This window comes from Balaenoptera physalus, assembly GCF_965194825.1.
Source record: "Balaenoptera physalus genome assembly, chromosome: 16".
Lineage (NCBI taxonomy): Eukaryota > Metazoa > Chordata > Mammalia > Artiodactyla > Balaenopteridae > Balaenoptera > Balaenoptera physalus.
In genome coordinates this window covers 6,170,211-6,189,862 of record NC_138898.1, presented here as the reverse complement: position 1 = coordinate 6,189,862, position 19,652 = coordinate 6,170,211, and the positions used below count along the sequence as shown (strand labels likewise).

Here is a 19,652-nt window from a genome sequence, read left to right as displayed (position 1 = left end):
CATTTCCCAGGGTCCCTTGCAGCTTGACGAGACCATGTGCCTAGGCGCTAGCCAGTGGGATGTGTGTAATATTTGGGCAGTGTCCTTCCCCTCCTCTTTCTTCATGCTTGCTGGTCAGGAGTTGGATGTGATGGCTAAAGAACTGGAGCAGCCACGTGGGACCAGGAGGTGAATTTGGGAGGTGCTCATAGGTGCTTACGAGGATTGAATAAGAGGAGCATATTTCTTTCTCCTCCCACTTCCCCTCTACCCCTTGTTCGTCCTCCTCCTCTTCCACCATGAATATTTCTCTTTTTCTCCTCCCGTCCCCCATTTCTCTCCCTCTTCCCCCCCTTTCCTGCTTCCTTTCCACCCCCCACCCCACATTCTCCTCTTTATCGTCACCGCTGCTGCTTTAGTTCTGAGGCTCCTGGACTCGCAGTCGACCTTGGCCACGACACTCAGCCCTCTGACCCGCTGAGTGTTGGGGATCTTTGCATGGAATGCCTATCTAAGCCACACCCACAGCTTGCTTCTTTAGTCATTCTTGATTATTAACACAAACAAGCAGGGACTAAGCAAGCTGCTGTGCTGGGCACTTGACATACCTGCTTTCCAAACTTTACAGCAATTATTTTGTAAAACGATCATTATGTGAGAGATCGTGTTATCTTTATGAAAGTCCTAGCTGTCCCAGTGTCACAGGTGAAGAAGTTGAGGCTCTGAGCCTCACAGTTTCACAGCTAGAGGGGGTGGCATCGGGAGTCCACCTGCTCCTGTGCTCTTAGCCATGGCACTGCATCCTTCCATGGTAGTTTACGGACCCCTGATAGGGGACTGGCCAGTAAGGGAGACCAAGAGAAGAAAGATCAGCCCCACCCTTGAGGAATTCCTCATGGAGAGGGGCATGCTGGCTTGGGGAGGCCCCTTGGGGTCAGCCCCTGAGGTGGTTTCCTGGAGAAGGTAATATATGAAATGATGTATTCTGGAGAGAGGGTGGGGTGTGTACAGGGACAGTGGGGTGAGCTCTGGGGTAGCGGGATCAGGGTGCGTTGGGGAATCAGGAAGTGGACAGTTTGTTCTGGGGATGGGTAAGCGTTTTGAGTCTGGGCAAAGTAGTGCTTCCTCCTTTCAATGAGAGATCTGTAAGTTTCTTCCTTTTTCCACCAAGAAATTTGTTTTCATTATATTAGCATAACACATATTTATTGGGAGAAAATTTGGAAAATACGGAAAATCATAGAGCAGACTTCTCCACCTAAGCGTTCACTGCTATCAATTTATTTTTATATTTTGGGACTTCCCTGGTAGTGCATTTGTTAAGACTCCACGCTCCCTATGCAGGGGCCCCAGGTTCAATCCCTAGTCAAGGAACTAGATCCCACATGCATGCCGCAACTAAGGAGCCTGCCTGCTGCAACTAAGACCCAGAGCAACCAAATAAATAAATAAATACTTATTTATTTTTATACCTTTTTTTTTGGGCCACGCTGGCGTGTGGGTCTTAGCACAGCGTGGCCATGGTTCGACCAGGGATCAAACCCACACCCCCTGCATTGGAAGCATGGAGTCTTAACCACTGGACAGCCAGGGAAGTCCCCTCTGCTGTTAATTTATTAGTGGCTGTGCTCACCCTCATGAGACCTTCCAATGCCAGGCACCCTGCTGCCTGCTTTCCACACGGGGCAACTTCTCGCTGTGTCCTGACACGGTGGATGGGCAAGGGGGCTCTCTGGCCTCTTATAAGGGCACTAATCCCATTCATGAGGGCTCCACCCTCATGACCTTAGCACCTCCCAAAGGCCAAAGGCCCCACCTCCTAATGCTATCTCACTGGGGGTTAGGATTTCAACATGAATTTTGGGGGGGTGGGGTGGGACACAGACATGCAGTCCATAAGAAGTTCCACTCAAGACCCCTCCTGCTACCCTTTTATAGCCACGGCCACCTCCCACCCCTGGCAACTGCTCATCTGTTCTCCATTTCTATAATTTCGTCATTTCTAGAATGTTATATAAATGAAATTACACGGTATATAACCTTTTGAGACTTTTTTTTTTCACTCATCAGAATGCCCTTGAGTATTCTCCATGTAATTTTGCATCCCACAGCATGACTGTATTCAATTAGATGAATAGATCATAACGTTTAACTAACCCCCTCCTACTACTTAGTTTATTTCCATTTAAAAGTATTTTGAGTTATGCTGTGGCAAATATCCTTGAAGCCATGTATTTGCTTATATAAAGTATTTGCTCATATAAAGATTTGTTTCTGAAGACAGATTCCCTGCTTTGGACTTGCTGAGTCATGCATGTTTGAAAAAACATCTCTCCTAATTGGCCAGTATAAGCGATGTCCTAATTTTCACCCCTCCCACTGATGTGGGAGACTCTTTGGGTCCCTACACCCTCACCCTGTTTCTTTTTTTTTTTTTTTTTTTTTTTTTAAATTTATTTTATTTTATTATTATTTATTTTTGGCTGTGTTGGGTCTTTGTTGCTGCGCGCGGGCTTTCTCTAGTTGCGGCGAGCGGGGGCTACTCTTCGTTGCGGTGCGCGGGCTTCTCATTGCAGTGGCTTCTCTTGTTGTGGAGCACGGGCTCCAGGCGCGCGGGCTTCAGTAGTTGTGGAACGCGGGCTCTAGAGGGCAAGCTCAGCAGTTGTGGCTCACGGGCCCAGTTACTCCGCGGCATGTGGGATCTTCCCGGACCAGGGCTCGAACCCGTGTCCCCTGCGTTGGCAGGCGGATTCTTAACCACTGCGCCACGAGGGAAGCCCCTCACCCTGTTTCTTAAGGAGAAAGCTCTTGTTCTCTTAAGCTCATCTCAGGTCTGGGGTTGCTAAGTATGGACAGGAAGGGACCAGAGCAGAGAAGCAGCCAGAATATCAGCAAGGGGGCCCCGAGGTCAAAGGACGAGGTGGTGGGGCTCTGGCCCTGGTGTGGGCTCAGTGGTAGAAGTGTCCCAGTTTGATGAGAGTGGGATGCTGCTCTACCAATAGGAGACAGGAAAGTTGGGGGGCGCTTTCTATGCCTGATGCCCTCCCAGCCTCTTGGTGCTCTTGTCCCATTTTAACGAGACCACCATCATGTAGGGGTCACAAACACAGGTTCTTAGGGGCCAGATGGATCGTGGAAATGGTGATGTAAGAAAAACATGCTCTCTCCTTTCTCTTGAGACACATGACCCTATGCTCCAGCAGTCTTCCTCCCTCTCCACTCTTTGACAGATGTAAGAGTACAAGAAATATTCCCTTTTCCTCTTAACTGGCACCAACCCAGTACACTCTAGCCTCAAGACTTTGCTGTTGCTGGTCTCTCCACCTGGCATGCTCTTCCTCAGAGATCCCAGCTCACCCCTCACCTCCTGCAGGATTCCCCCAATATCACCGTCTCAGGGAGGCCTTCTTCGCTTCCCCCACCCCCCAGCACTCCTAGCCCACTTTCTCTGCTTGATTTTTGCAGTAGCATTCATCACCATCCACAGTCTATACATGTCGTGCATTTATATATTTTTTGCCTGTTTCCCCCCATATTTTTGTTGTCTTGTTCCCATCCGTATCCTCAGTGCTGAGAACAGTGCCTGACTCATGGTAAGCACTCGGAACATCTTGTTGAATGAATGAGTGAATGAATGAATGAGTGAACTAACAGATAAATGAATGAACAAATGAATGAATGAAAGATGAAAGAAAAGAATGAATGAAAGGAAGGAGGGAAGGAAGGAAGGGAAGAAAGAAAGAAAGGAAGAAAGGAAGAAAAAGAAAGGAAGAAAGGAAGAAAGAAAGAAACTAACTCACTCTAGCATAGGTTAAACCATGCTGGTCCATGGCACCTGGCAGGCTGTGAACTTTAGACTCCTGAACGAAAGGGAGGGGTGGGGCCTGGGGTAAGCCGATGTGTTGCCGTCTAAAGGAGGCACCCGCTGTTCCACTCCAGCCCACTGCTGCCTGGTCTTCAGTTTTTCAGGACTGAGTGAGAAATCTCAACTTAAGTTACCATACCAGATAAAATTGCCAACATTTGAGCATTTGGGGCCTACAGAAATGGCAATTCCATGTGATTCAAACAATACACAGGACTTTCCTGGTGGCGCAGTGCTTAAGAATCCGCCTGCCAATGCAGGGGACATGGGTTCGATCCCTGGTCTGGGAAGATCCCACATGCCGTGGAGCAACTAAGCCCGTGCGCCGCAACTACTGAGCCTGTGCTCTAGAGCCCGCGAGCCACAACTACTGAAGCCCATGTGCCTGGAGCCCGTGCTCCACAACAAGAGAAGCCACCACAATGAGAAGCCCATGCACCACAGCGAGGAGTAGCCCCCGCTCGCTGCAACTAGAGAAAGCCCGCGCGCAGCAACGAAGACCCAACACAGCCAAAATAATAATAATAAAAAATAAATAAGTAAATAAATAAATATAATTTAAAAAAAAGTTTAAAACCAAACAGTACACAATTCCTCCCAATTTCAGTTGCTGCCGACAAGTTTTCAACCACATTATTCACCACAACAAACCCACTGCTTGGGCCAAAGGGACACGTCTCTGAGTTGGGTTCTCCCAGGACCAGCAGTCTGCAAGCTGCGTAAAGGCTTTCAGTAGCTAGTTGTCACCCCCAAAAGAAAAGCACCAGCTCTGCCTGGGTCCTTGGGTTCCGCAGAGAGCGGCTGGGCCAACAGAAATGGAGAGGTGGGGGAGAAGGGAAACGTGGAGGAATCCCCCCTCCTCCACGTAACAACTGCAGACCCCTGCGAGAAGCCTCTTCTCAGGGAGGGGCTTCTGCCCCCAGTGGGTCTCCCTGAGCCACATGGGGTGGCCCCAGCTTTCTGGGCCCGGCCTGAGTCCGTTCTTGCTCCTGGGTGTGATTTCGTCAGGCGGCAGGAGCGTGTCAGTGATGGTGCTGCCTGTCATCAGATGCACAGATGTTCGAAACTCAGAAAGCTGCTCAAGAGGCTTCTAGGCAATCGAGGGGGGTTGGGTGGGGAGAAAAGAAGCTTCTGGAAATAAAACAAGCCAGTCACCGAGGGCAGTGTGATGGGGCCTTGGTGGGATTGAAGAGTGGTTCTGCCTGTGGGAAGGGTCAGGTCAGCACGGCCCTCCCCTTGGAGCATGTGATGGGGCAGTGCTAGCCGGGCCCAGGACGGGGTGCAACCTGCCCCTAAGTACAGTCGGAAGGCCCCCTCCCACCCTGCCAGGTGTCCCAGGGTCTCCCATCCCTTTGGGTCGGACACAGCCTCCATGTGCTGGCAATTCATCCCACCATTCATTCACTTTCCGTCTCATTCAATTTTCAGCTCCTTTGCGCTAAACATCTACCACGGTTCTGGGTGCTGCGGAGACAGCTGTGAGCAACGAGCAAAGCACCGGTGCCCCGGCTCCTTCACTGAGTGGAAAGTAAGTCAACAAGTGACATGCAATGCAAGGCCAGAGCTGTGGGAGATGCTCACCCAAGTCTGGCCACCGCCTGCCTTGCTCCCGCCCTCTCCATCTCTCCACAGACACCATCATCTCCTTTTTTCTTTTGCCACAGACCACGAAGGTCCACACGACAAAGCCCACATTATTCACAACCGAACCTGGCTTCTCTTTCCGGAACATTGGAGAGTGGATGCTCTTGACGGGCACCGGCTGCTGCAGGTAAGGGAAGAGTTTGCCATTCCAGGCAGGGCTGTGGGGTGGGAAGGGGAAGGGGAGCGGTTCTTCCGTCCTCATGACGAAGGTTGGAGTTTTCTGATACAGCAAAGAAACAGCAACGATTGCAAGTCAGTTAGGCGTTGTACTTGTACAGGTGGAAGGTTTCCGTCCTGCCACGCGTTTATGGCCATTTGGAATCATGCATTTTCTTGTTAATATATCCGTCTTCTCCGCTTGCTTGAAATGATCAAGCTAACAGTTATTGGCTGCTTCCATATGTTGCATTATGTGTATTTACTCATTCAAGACTCAAAACACCTTATGAGTTAGGGACCATCGTCATCTACTGTTTGTAGTATAGGAAATTCAGGTGCAGAGAGGTTAGGTAGGATGACCAAAGACACAGCTAGAAAGAGGAGGGGTCTGGGATTTGAACTTAGGACCAAGGTCTTATGTTCGTAATTTCTATCCCAAGTTGCTTTGTTGGCGAGTGAAGGCAGTGACCATGCCTGCTTGTTCAGCATGGGGTCCCACAGCATCTGGCTTGGAGTTGATGTTCGGTACCTATTTGTGGAATGAATGAATGAATGAATGAATGCACCTTTACCAGGATGGATGGTGACTACTTCTGTGAGGGGCTATTGGGCTGCCTGTACTGTGTGTTGTGTTTTTTTTTTTTTGGTTGCTCCGGTGGTTAGTTGTGGCAGGCGGGCTCCTTAGTTGCGGCTCCAGTGCTCCTTAGTTGTGGCCTGTGAACTCTTAGTTGCGGCATGCATGTGGGATCTAGTTCCCGGACCAGGGATCAAACCCAGGCCCCCTGCATTGGGAGCGCAGAGTGTCACTCGCTGGACCACCAGGGAAGTCCCCTGCCTGTATTGTTTTTGTTTTAATTCACGTTTGGCAAGTGGTTAGCTCTTGGCACATGGAAGTTACTCAGAAAATGTCCACTGACTGGATGAATGACTGAGGGAGAGAGTGAGTGACTCTGAAGTTGATGAGGCCAAGAGGCAAAAAGGGAGAGAGGGAGGGACTGAGCCCAGACATGCGTTTGCTCAGGCCCCAGTCTTGGTTTTCTCCTCGTTGGACTACTGCAATTGTTGTTTTGCTGTTCCTGTTGTCGTGAATCTGGACCTTTGCTTTGCTTCTTTCCTGTATCCTCTGCGTCAACATCAGGGGATCAGGGCATTCGGACACCTGGATGGCATCAGGACGTCCCTGTGAGCGCTGGGTTTTTGTGGAGGCAGCGTTCAGCAGACCTCACGACATCCCAGCAGCTCTGGGAGAAGCACCAGCTGTGACGTCCAGGACTTGAGGCGGGATGCAGGGCCCATGGTAGACGTTGAACACTCCTGCTGCCTTTTGTGGATTCTCAGCACCTGGTGTGCGCGGGCACTCAGCCGGCGGCTGCTGTGTGTGCATCCAGGCCTTCACGCGTACACTCGTGCATTCCCTCGTTTGCTGCATTCGGCCCGGTTACCTGCCATGAGCCCTGGCCTCGCCCCCTCCCAACACTGTGAGCAAGTTAGTCCCAAAGTGCTGTGAGCTCAGTGTCCTCATTGGTAAAACACAGACTGTAACTGTCCCTTTTTTGCAAGATGATTGTGGGTTAAACAAATTAAGGCAGTAAAGCTGCAAGAACAGAGCAAGGCCTACAGGAGACCCTTAACAAATGGAAAGACACAGGTCTCTGCAGGTGTACGGGCATCAATTCACTTACAAATGAGGCCAGTGGTATCTCCAGGAGACACATGAGTTTTCAGATGAGACCCACTTGGGTTGGGACGGAAAAGAGAGAAGGAATTTTTCCACCCTCATCTTTATGTTCACTTTATTTTCTAAGAAAAGTGTGCTGTCTAATGAGAAAAGCAGAATGGGGTGACTTGGTGTTAATTTTGGAGATTTCTCTTATTCATTAATCTTCCAGTAACAAGTATAGTCCAGGGCAAATCCCTAACAATTCTGGGATTTGGGAAGAAAAGACAAAGCCATTTGTGGGCAATTCTGGTTCTCTTCTGCAAAAATTCTCAAGCCAGAGCAGCGGGGCAGGGTGGTGGGGGGAGAATCCTGCCTTTGGAAGAACATGTGGACCCCAGGGTCATGTGTGGAGCCGGGATGAGAAGATTTGATGCTGGTAAGTGCACAGGTTGTCCTAGGGTGGGCTTGAGTGTGGGTTCTGGTCTTTTCCAATAAGGAAGAGAATTTTTGCCTTCATTTGGGTGTGGTTGAGTGGCTAAAGGGGCTAGGCCTGGAGTTACCTGCCAAAGAACAATCTCGATGTGTGCATTTCTCCAAGCATTGGCCAAATCCATAACAATGGACTTCATGCATTCATCCATCGCTTTGTTCATTTATGACATTTATTATAGAATAAGTGGGAAGATCAGATAAGGTGTCTGAAAACAAAGAAATCCCTTGTGGTTCTACCACTCAATTTATTTTATTTTTTATTTTTATTTATTTTATTTTTAATTTTTAAAAAATTGACGTACAGTTGATTTACAATGTTTCAGGTGTACAGCAAAGTGACTCAGTTATTCTTTTTCATATTCTTTTCCATTATAGATTATTACAATATATTGAATATAGTTTCCTGTGCTACACATTAGGCCTTTGTTGTTTATCCATTTTATATACAGTAATGTATATCTGTTAATCCCAGATTCCTAATTTATCCCTCTACCCCCCCGTTCCCCTTTGGTAACCATCAGTTTGTTTTCTGTGTCTGTGAGTCTGTTTCTCTGTGAGTCTGAGTCTGTGAATAAGTTCATTTGTATTCTTTTTTAAGATTCCACATATAAGTGTTATCATGATATTTGTCTGACTTACTTCACTTAGTATGATAATCTCTAGGTCCATCCATGTTGCTGCAAATGGCATTATTTCATTCTTTTCAATGGCTGAATAATATTCCATTGTATACATGTACCACATCTTCTTTATCCATTCATCTGTCAGTGGACACTTAGGTTGCTTCCATGTCTTGGCTATTGTAAATAATGCTGCTATGAACATTGGGGCACGTGTATCTTTTTGAATTAGAGTTTTCGTCTTTTCCAGATACATGCCCAAAAGTGGGATTGCTGGATCATATGGTAGCTCTATTTTTAGTTGTTTAAGGAACCTCCATACTGTTCTCCATAGTGGCTGCACCAATTTACATTCCCACCAACAGTGTAGGAGGGTTCCCTTGTCTCTACCACTCAGTTTAAATCAGCTACATCTGCTTGCATTTCCCTAAGTGGTGTAGCAGGGCCGTTAGGTGTTTAGAAAGGACATGGGAAAACAAAGCCATGTTATCACCAGGTGGTGTTTGATGGAACCATTAGCACACAACCACGAAGGTAGGGACCCCCAGCCTTCACCTCCTGGCCGGTCAGAGGCATAGTGCAGTCCAGGGATAAAAGCATCCTGTCAGCTCCCACTGCCCCAAGCCAGGAAGGTGGGGTGTTCTTGGGAAGTTCGGGCATGGGTACCAAATGGATGTCCCAGGAACGGTCCAGTGAGGAAATAACCATCAGGGACCCTGACCCCTTCCTGCCTTGGCAATGAAGGGAGGTGAAGTTCTGCTGGAGGTGCCCCACCGTCATCGTCCCCGTGTCCGTGCACACCAGCCACCAGCACCTGCATGTCTCTGCCCAAGGGCTTCCTGTGGTAACGGTGGGAGATTTGCCATTCTTGGGGCCAGCTGAAGTGCTGGGAGTTGCTGCCCCCTGGGAGCGGTCCTCAGCCAGTGACTCACAGGAATGGTGCATGAGTCCCTTCCAGTGGGCCGGCTCCTAGCCCCCCCAGCACCACTGAGCTCCAGCCACTCAGACGCTCGGGTGGTAGCTGGTGACACTTCCTGTACTGGCTTCCCTCACTTCCCACCCTCCACCAGGTCTTCTGTGGACCCACCTCCCAACCAAATCCCTCGCATTCAAATCCTTGCCTCAAGGTCTTCTTCTAGAAGCCCACTGTCTGCCCACACGGCACGTAGGCAAGGAAGACAGATGGTAAAACCCATACTGGTGACCAGTGCTTTAAATGGAGGCCCAAGGAGCAGTGGAGAAGCTATGGGGACTTAGCCTAGAAGGAAACAAATACCTCTGTTTGGGATTCTCAAGAACAGATTCTTGTGGGGAACTTTTCTAACATGCAGGAGACTTCTAGAGGAACTCAGAAACATTTACCCAGCGGTTCCTCTGTACCAGATGTTGAGACACAATACTGAGGCCAAAAAAGCTTGGTCTCTCTCATGCAGTTCATGATGTAACTGGGGAGAGGTTGATCAAATGATCCAAGGAATAAATGTGCTGTAACACATGGTGGGAAGGAGAGGTGAGAGGTTAGAGGTGCCCTGGCTGCTTTTAAAGGAGGTTTTGACCTAGTCGGCTCCGAGGAGTGGAGCTCCAGAGCACAGGGAGGCTTTGGCCAGGTGCAAAGGGAGGGACCAGTGTTCCAGGCAGAGGGCCTGGCGTGTGCAAAAGCACAAGGGCGGGGGGATGTGTGCTGGAGAAGATGCACAGGGCCAGCGAGACGAGCTCACAGGGGACGAGACTGGGAAACGCTGTCTACGGCCGTTCAGGATTTTACCCTTGGAGTCTTGGAGGCTGTGAAGCCAGTGACGGGCTTTAGCTAACATGATTTGCGTGCTGAAGAGATCACTCTGGCTGCTGTATGATCCACTCAGAGTTTATCTAAAGATTCCTTCCCATCCCCTCCCCGCCTCTCCCGCCCACTAAGACCCTTGGACTGGAGCCAGGGAGCAGGGAGGCTGGGGTTTGCCATGACAGAACTGACTGTCAGTTCCGTTTGAACCAGCCCACCACACAGTGGTTCTCGTCTTGCCAATTACCTTGCCGTTGCCAAAAGCACCTTCACACTGGAGGAATGAATGGGGCTGGTGCAGCCTTATGTAACAGTTGGATGTCCCTCGCGGCTGGAAAATAGGGCTCCTGTCAGACCATCAGCCCCAAAGAACACGCCTTGGATCTGATAAACAGACGTTGGCAAATCGGAGGTTTGAAGGCAGTGCCAAGCTCTGTGGTTTGGACTGGCCCTACGAGTGAAACAATCGAAGCAGCTAACCATCTGCAGGAGGGGAAAAAGCAGGGGAAATTCAGCCTGAGACAAAGAGGCAGTGTGGGAGGCATAGGGCCAGCAGCGGGCGAGTGCGTGGCTCTGCCATGTTACCCCAGCCTTGCAGGCTGCCACCAGGCCACCCAGCGGGACGCCACGGTTGCCGGGCCGTCGACCATCCTGTTCACTCACCAGCATTCCTTCCCGCGGCGCCTCGTTTGAAAGTAAAGGGGTGGGGTTGGGTTATGCGGGTGGGCATGCGAAGGAAGACTGTGGACAATTTGTAGAGAGCTCTTGGGGCCCATGAGTTGTCCTTCATGTTTGATGATGTGGCTTAGAAGCTGTAAAGCCTCTACTTGCTTTGCCATGGGCGGCTCTGAACCGAGCTGGGCAGATTCCCTCACCCAGCGTGGCTCGTGACCACGGACCATCTACCAGAAGCCTGGGCAGATTCCCTCACCCAGTGTGGCTCGTGACCACGGACCATCTACCGGAAGCCTGGCTGAGGTTCCAATGCGGTGGGCCTGGTAGGAGGTCGTGGAACCACACAGAGACCCCACTCGGGCATTCTTTTAGGACAACACCTACTGTTTGGAGGAACAGAGGGCAGGGCCCATGTCTGCTCAACCAGCTCCACTCCTCCAGGGCTCACACAGTAAGTCCTCAGGCCAGCAGCTCCTATGTCCTGGATAGAAACGCAGAATCTCAGACCCTACCCCAGACCAATCGAATCAGAATCTGCCTTTTCACAAGATCCCCAGGTAATCAGCAGGCACATTATATTTTGCAAAGGGTGGGTCTAAAGGGTATCAGTAAGTGGTCCATTATTAGAAGCAGTTTTTCTGTGCCAGGTATTGTGTTTTCCATACTTCATCTCATTTCATCCTTACAGTCACTCCAGGGGACAGAGGGAAACTAAGATGCAGGTGAGGACACGGGGGCTGGGTGATGTCAAGTCTTGTGCCCAAGGTCATACAGCTGGTAAAGGGTGGGGGTCAGGTCAGGTGGCCATTGCTCTCCTCCTCCCTTCAAGAGAGCCTAGCTGGACACTCTCCATCCACGGCTTGGCAAACCTAGGTCTCCTACCCAGAATCCTTCCTCTGTCCGGTGCCCAAGCCGGCTCTTCACCTGCTGTGGTCCCATGGCCTTCTGTACAGAGCAGGGCCTCAGGAAACGTCTGTGGAATGATTGAGACTGTGCTCCAGACAGCCGAGTGAAATGGTGAACATCCTGGGTGTGGACAGAGAGACTCACATCTAGAAAGACCTCGTCTCAAGCAAATACTGGCTCTGGTGATGTTAGGGTGCACACCCCACACTCCCACTCCTGTAAACTCCCTATTCTGCTGTGAAGGCCGGGCTGGGTGGAGGGCCCCGTGCTTATGTGTCTGTACACATTATACACAGTAAGAGCCATAGAAGGCAGCTCAGTTGAAAGACAGAAAGGGTTTTTTTTTTTCTTTCATTTTTAAATGTAAAAGCCTGGTGATTGTTGGAACAGATTTTGGCCTGGATTTGGCATTGCATTTTTTTTTTTTTATTATTTCACTTCCACTAGGGGCTTAAGTTGTTGGGTTTGGACAAGAACTAGGCAGGCAGCTGTGGCTACTTGCCTGCCGCAATTTAATCTTCTCTCATTTGTGTGCGATGGCGGCCCACAAGGCCCCGGTTAGGTGCCACCATCGCTTAAAACAGAGATTCCGTATCAGGGGCCCATGAGCCTTGTGGTGATGCACTTACTGGACACGCAACCCCAGTTGGCACTGGACAGGCAGCCATGAATGCTTGAAGGCCTGCTTCTGGGCTGAGGAGATGAATGAAGCAATCTAGCTATTCCCTCTCTTTCTCTCCCTCTCTCCCCGATTCCTCTCTGATCCTTAATATCTTACTTCTTTGGCTTGTCAACTTTTAAGGAGAGGCAAGTAAACTAATCCCTTTGGGAATAGATGTCAGGTTCTTATTCCATCATGCTTTTTTAGCCCAAACACCCAAATTTAGTAAAAAAAAAAAAAAAAATTCTAGGGCAGGACTTTAAACTTCTAGAAGAGATTAAATTTCATCTCTATTGCATTTTTCCAAATGCCGTATGCAGGTTTGTGAAATCCCGGGATACCCATTGTAACTGCAACCCATTCTGGTCTAGGATTTAGGAAGAGGCAGGGCCAAGTTCAGATCTTTCATTTATTCATTCATTCAACAAAGTTGCTACGTGCCCAGTACTCTTCTGGGCTCTGGGATTCTGGGTCCTTGCTCTGTGGAATCTCCATTCTTAGAGACAGACACTAAATACATGAATAAACAAGGCAGTTTCAGACCCCGATCAGTGCCACAGGACAATACAATGGACACTGTGTTGGGGGCATGAGGGTGGGGAGGGTACTCTTAAATGGGGTAGTCAGGGAGGGCTTCTCTGAGGAGGTGACACCTGAGCTCAGATCTGTGTGGCCAGAGAGAGCTGGGGAATGATCCTCAGGCTGAGCCCCCAGGCTGCCAGAACGACAGAGGCAGAGGCCCCAAGGAAGGAACAAGCTTGGCTTGTTAGGGGAACAGAACGAAGGCTGCTTCCAGGGAGAGAGCAAGGACTTGAGCCTGGAAAGGGCTGCAGGGACCAGACCCCACTTGCGGGGCCCAGTAGGCCCCAGGACGAAATTGGAATTTTATCTAAAGTGCTTTGGGTGTGCCATGATCTGATTTAGGGTTTAGAAGACCTCTCTGGCTGCTATGTTGAAATGGACAAAAGTGGGAGCCCAGAGGTTGGTGAGGAGAGTCAGGTGGTCTCAGGGGTGGAATGATGGGGCATTGAGCTCAGCCGGTGGGGACACTGTACAGGGAGAGATGCCCCAGATGGGCAGCCTTTCCCCACCTGTAACTGCCTCTTTCCAGCAAACCATGTTTCTTCCACATTAACAACAACAGAACCCTGACGCCTGTGGGACTCTGGCGGGAAAAACAGAGCTCCACTGCGTTAGTGCATCAGACACATGAGGGGCGAACCCCGAAGGAGGGTCAGGGTAACACAGTCATAATTTCCTTCCATTTCTTCATCATTTCTAAGTCATAGACACGATCTCAAGAAAGAAGTACACATTTATTTATTTACACCTTGTCTTGTTACAAAATGATAGACTCTCTAAACAGAGACATTACAGAGAGGAAATCATCGTGTGTGTGTGTGTGTGTGTGTGTGTGTGTGTGTGTACTTTATATCACTGAGTGCCTATTATATGCCAGGCACTGAGCTGAAGCTCTTTATTACCTTAATCCTCTCACCAACTCTAGAGGTAGGAACAATTATTATCCTCATTTTAGGCTGCTGGGGGTTATGAAACTAGCCCCAGATCACACAGGTAGCACCAGGTAGGAAGGCATTCAAACCCACGGTCCATCTGTTTCCAGAGCCGATGTTCTCATCATTGTTCTCTACTGGTTCCACCATCGGCTGGGCAAAGGCGGGGAACCTTGGTTTACTAATTTGCTACTAGAAAGGCTCTTTTGCACAGAGTGGATTTTGTCTTTTTGTTCCAGCTAATTACCCATGCTCTAAAAGTAGAAGTCTTTTGTCCATATTGGAGGCGGTACCTTGGGCTGATGGGAAAAAGTTTTCCTGCTGATATTTATTTGCCATTTTCTACCCAATACGTTGAATCCCTTGCCGCCAGAGGAACATTCCAGGATCAGGGGATGCCACTTCCCCATACAGAGCTCAAGACAGTTCTTTCTGTGGTCTCTGGACCCAGCTCGTTGTCGCGGATGAGATCTCTGCGGATGAGAGCAGTGTTTTCAAACGCGTCATGACCCATCACGGTTCGTGGAATCTATTTAGTTGTTTGTGACAAGCAATTTTAAAAACAGGAATAGAGAGCTCGCTTTGGCAGCACACATACTACAATTGGCACGGGACTTCCCAGGCGGTCCAGTGGTTAAGACACCGCGCTTCCACTGCAGGGCGCGTGGGTTTGATCCTTGGTCAGGGAACTAAGATCCTGCATGCTGTGCAGCGTGGCCAAAAAATAGAAAAGAATAAAAATAAAATAAAATAAAATTGGCACGACACAGAGAACATTAGCATGGCCCCTGTGTAAGGAGGACACGCAAATTTGTGAAGCATTCCATATTTAAAAAAATTAAATTTAAAAAAGGAATAGAATAGAAAATATCAGGATCGGGGTACCTCTCTCACAGTAAGGGAAATACTGTTTGTTAAACTTTTCTTTTAGTTTACGTGCACTGGGTCACAATTTTGTGGAGGACTCAAACATTTGAGAGCCACTGAATCAGAGTGTTGTTGCAAGATCGTGCACCTGGAGAAAATACACTTTGCCACTCGTGGGTCTTGTACCTTATCGACACCAGTCGTTTCAACTTACAATGTTAAGATATCAGAGAGTCAAGATCAATGTTCAGAGGCTCCAGTCTACCTGTCCCACCTCCTCTCTGAGGATAGGGCTGGTTTTGTCAAGGACTGGTCCAGGCAACAGCCCAGAGGGAAGTCTTTCCATTGAAATCTGGGTAATGCGTTTCAATTCTGATGTCTCTGTTTCAATTCAGATTATAATCGATAGGAATGACAGTGTGTAAAGATAGTGACTGTCTTTTGAGTACTTCCTATCCACTAGGCGTTTCCCATGTTGCGTCTCAGGAAACTCTCATGGCAACCCTATGAGGTATAGGTTCTATTCTTATTCCTAATTTACTGAGACTCAGGTGGTAGAAATCACTTGCCCACGTGTGTGAGTCAGGAATTGTTTGGTTGCAAGTGGCGGTAACTGGCAAGACCAGGGTCCTCTGGCTTTAGGCACTGCTGGATTAAAGAACTCGGCTAAAGCCAGGAATCTCTCTTTGTCTCTTAGTTCTGCTTTCCTCTGTGATGGCTTCATTTCATATAGTCTCTTCTGTATGGTACCATATAGTCCTAGGCAACTTGGGCTCATGGTCTACCATTTTACACTCCAGCACCTCTTTCTTGATAGTTGCAGCCAAAGTCCTGTCTTTCACTCCAGTTGGCCAACATGACTCTGTGCTGGGGCCTGAGGGTCAGCCCCAGCTGTGCCGCAAGGGCTGAGAGATGGGAGGAGTCATTCTATGTATCAGGTAATTTTTGCCTCATCACAAGCCACCCGAAACTTAATGGCTTAAGACAGTAACCATGTATTTAGTTCATGATTCTGTGAGTTGGCAATTTAAGCTGGACTCATCTGGGTAATTCTTCTGGTCTCATGTGGGCTCCCTCATGTATTCCAGGGTTGCCTGCAGGTCGCAGGGTTGGCTGGCTCTAGGCTGAGAGGTCCTGCCCTGTTCGTTATGGGCTCCCATCCTCCAGCAGGCTAGCCTGGGCTTGCCCTCAGGGAAGACACAGTGGACCAAGAAATGGAGTAGAAGAGCCCAAAGTCTCTTGAGATTAAGCTTGGAACTGGCGCACCGTTACTTCTGGCACAAGTTGTTGAGAGAGGCTCAGAGAGGTGAGGCAGCTGTCTGTGTTCAGGAGTGGAAAGCCCAGAGAATCACGGAAAAAGCCTGACATTGTGGATCTGTGAAACTACCACCTGTCTCTGGAGTTCCCATAACGGATGAAGAAGCCTCATCATTTAGGTCTGTGATGACATGTATTCTCTTAATTGCATCCTGAAACATTCCTGATTAACACACCGGTGGTGTCCCCTGAACAATCTTACCAAAGTCTTTGGTTATGCGAGGCCATGAGCCAGCCAGTGAGAATTCCTTTCCCTGTGTTATGCTTTCTTGGTGCTGCTCAGGGCTTGTTATTCTGCAGGGTTTAGAGAAATAGCTTTTTGGGTTTTATTCCAGGGCCTTCCTCTCTCTAAGATCCAGGCATGTGGCTAGAGCAGGTTTCTCGGTCATGGCCATGTTGACATTTGGGGCAAGATCATCCCTTGTGGTGGGGCCGTCCTGTGCATTGTAGGATGGTTGGCAGCGCACCTGGCCTCTACACACTAGATGCCTCTCTGCAGCTTACGACAACCAAAAGACATCTTAGGGGGTGGAGGTGCGAATAGAAATATCCCCTGTTGAGAGCCACAGAGTTAGAGGGATAATCTGGAGACAGATTTGAATGCTGCCTACAAAAGTTCCAAGTATCCCTCTCCTTTCACAGTTGTTTCTTTACGTACGTCAGGATGGTCATGCTTAAATTCCCATTCACAGCAGGAAACACTCTCACAGCACTCTCCGGCCAAACGAGCACCTCATTGCAGGGCCTCGCCAGTTCCCCAGAAACACATGGGGGAATTCTGAATCCCCCTGGACCTAGATGGGACCTTGAGAAAGCATTCAGCTTGTTTTTCCTGGTTGTTCTCCTACTTAGAGTGAAATGGGGCCATAGCTTGAAGGTTGGGTGATATCCACAGACCTGGCCCAAAATTGGTATAGAGAGCAGGTTGGAAATTTTAGAAATAAGAATATGTTTCCTTGTAAGAGCCCTGGATTTTAGATGAGTTAGGTGGTAAAGACAGGAAGCCGAGCTTATGGCGGACTGACATTTCCAGCACCCAAGTGGGCCTTGAGGATAAAGAGATAAAACGTTTCCAAGACCTCATTGCAAGGAAACGTTCCTGGATGAGAGGCCCACAGCCAACCCAGCACCAGCCCAGTCTCGACAAGGGAAACTGGGTGTGTTTCCCAGTTAACATCTTGGAATGATTAATTTAGTCTTCTGCTCTTAATAAAACCCACCGGCCTTGTGAGGACCTTCCCATCATCACAGACTCTGTTTTGTATAAAATAAATTGGATCCGTTGGCGTCTGATTCATCTACACTGAATGCGGCAAAATAGTGTTTTGTGAGAAATTCTTGCTGTCTGCTAAGCCGGGAGAGGCTTGTCTTTAACAAAGTGCCTTCTTCCCTGGGGAAACAGGAAGTTACAGCGGGCCAAAAGAAAATGAGTTCCAAGCTGGCTGGGTTCAAGTCCAGACTCCACCCCCAAGCCCACCTGCGGGCTCCGCGTCCACCTGCCTGGCGCTCTCTCCAGCTCTTGACACCGGCGGGTGGTTAAGCCCCTGTCAACGTGGCCCTCCTTTTTGGCCTGGCCTTTCTGGTGTCAACAATGTCCCTGTTCTTATTCAGAGAGAAGGTTCTGTCTTCCCCCTCATCTCTCCTCTTGGCCCCCTCCTTAATCCTTGGAGTGCAAAACTCTGAATGTGTTTTTTCCTCAGATAAATTGAAAAAAGGAGGCAGGTGCCAGAGGTTTCCAGCCAGCACTCCATAGTCTTTCTTCCTGGCTTAGGGTTGAAAAGGAGCACTGTTTCATGATCCTTCGGCACAGGTTCCTGACCCGAGAAGCTTCTTGAAGCTTATTTAATTGCGGATGAATGGAAACCCTATGCGAACTGGCTCAGATAAAAGAGGGAATTTATTGGCTCATATCATTGAAAAGGCCAGTGGCTTCAGGTACAGCTGGATCCAGGATCTAAAAGATACCATAAGCAATCATTCTCTATCTCTCAATTTGGCTTTCCTCTCTTGACTTCATTTTAAGACAGATTATCCCTTCCAGGAGATAAAACACCCACCATCAACTTCAGGTTTACATCCTATTACTGTAGATACTTCAAGCAAAATGGATATTGGGCAGGCAAAAATGACACTGCTATTGGTCGCTACCTACCTGATAGCTGTCCATGCAACTGCTTGTACTTTAAAATAAAAAAAATCTCTTTATGTTTTCCAGTCTTCCCCAGACTTCTTTAAAATTTTGTTTTTAATTTGGCCACACCGCGTGGCTTGCGGGATCTTAGTTCCCTGACCAGGGCTGGAACCTGCGCCCTCAGCAGTGAAAGTGCAGAGTCCTAACCACTGGAACACCAGGGAATTCCCTTTCCCAAACTTTAAACAATGAACATGGGTCTAGATATGGATTATTTGGTTGTAAACAACAGACATCCAGTCAAAGTAGCTTAAGCAAAAAATTGTCGTTTTAAGGAATTTAAGGATCATAGTGAGGCCTGACTTTGTGAGGATGGGAAGAAGAAATCAGAAATCCGCTAAGAATCAACGTGGCATCCCTCTCTCTCTGCGATCTCTGGTTCTCCTTGGGCGTTGACTTCAGTCTCCTGCTCTGCATCTGATGCTTTACTTTTCTATGCCCACTGCAGGACATGGCAGCCGCTCTTGCAGCCTCTTGCAGCCGCTCAGAGGTCACTGGAAGCCCATGCTCCCCTCCGATTCCCAGGAGAGAGCATCCGACTGGGCTGGCTTGGGCGAGGGTCCACCCTAAATCCAATCAGCTGTGGCCAGGAGACAGGACACATGACCTGTGTCCACCCGATAGGAATAATGGAAGCCGATTCTCTGAGAAGAAGGTCACGGTCACCTTCCTTCCTGCCACAGTGGAAGCGGTGTCCTGTTCCTGTCTCAGGCAGACTCCCATATTGGTGTCCTGGTGTGCATCGCCTTTGTGGAGGACTTCCCTCCTGTGGCCTCTGCCTTCGACTCTGGCATCGTGTTTGCTCCCCTGCACCTCCACACCCATCCTGTGTCGCTCCTGTAGACCATGGTGTCTCAGCCTCTGTACTAGTGACATGTGGATTAATTCTCTGTTGGGGGGACTGACCTATAAATAGTAGGATGTTAATGGGATCTGACCTCTACGTACTAGATGCCAGTACTGCTCCCCACTCAAGTGTGACAAACAAAAATGTCTGCAGACAGTGCCACGTGTTCTCTGGCGGGGGAGGGCAGAAGCACCCAGGTTGAGAACCTCTGCATAGACCTTCAAACATGCCTTGGTCTCACCCTCTTTAAAGGAGCCACCCCCCTTCACCACAGGTTTGCCTCTGTCGCTGGGGCATTTTCTGCTCCCTTCACAGCAAAGCATCTCCAAAGAGGGGCTGGTCCTCACTGAGTCCACTTCTCTTCCTTCATTTCTATCCTTGGATTAAGAAGACGATGGATTAGTAACCAAAACAGCAGGTGTAACTTTTTTATCTTTTTAAAATTTAATTATTTTATTTATTTATTTTTGGCTGC

The 19,652-nt window shown here is 49.0% G+C and overlaps 1 long non-coding RNA gene across 1 annotated transcript in view; it reads left to right on the top strand.

Annotated features, from left to right (window-relative positions):
• Window positions 1-4,990: 4,990 nt before the first annotated feature.
• Window positions 4,991-19,652, top strand: part of LOC309644459 — a 100,512-nt gene continuing 85,850 nt past the window's right edge. Inside the window, exons 1-2 of the long non-coding RNA XR_014254438.1 lie at window positions 4,991-5,372; window positions 5,509-5,615. This is a non-coding gene — a long non-coding RNA (uncharacterized lncRNA). The remainder of the gene's footprint in view (window positions 5,373-5,508; window positions 5,616-19,652) is intronic.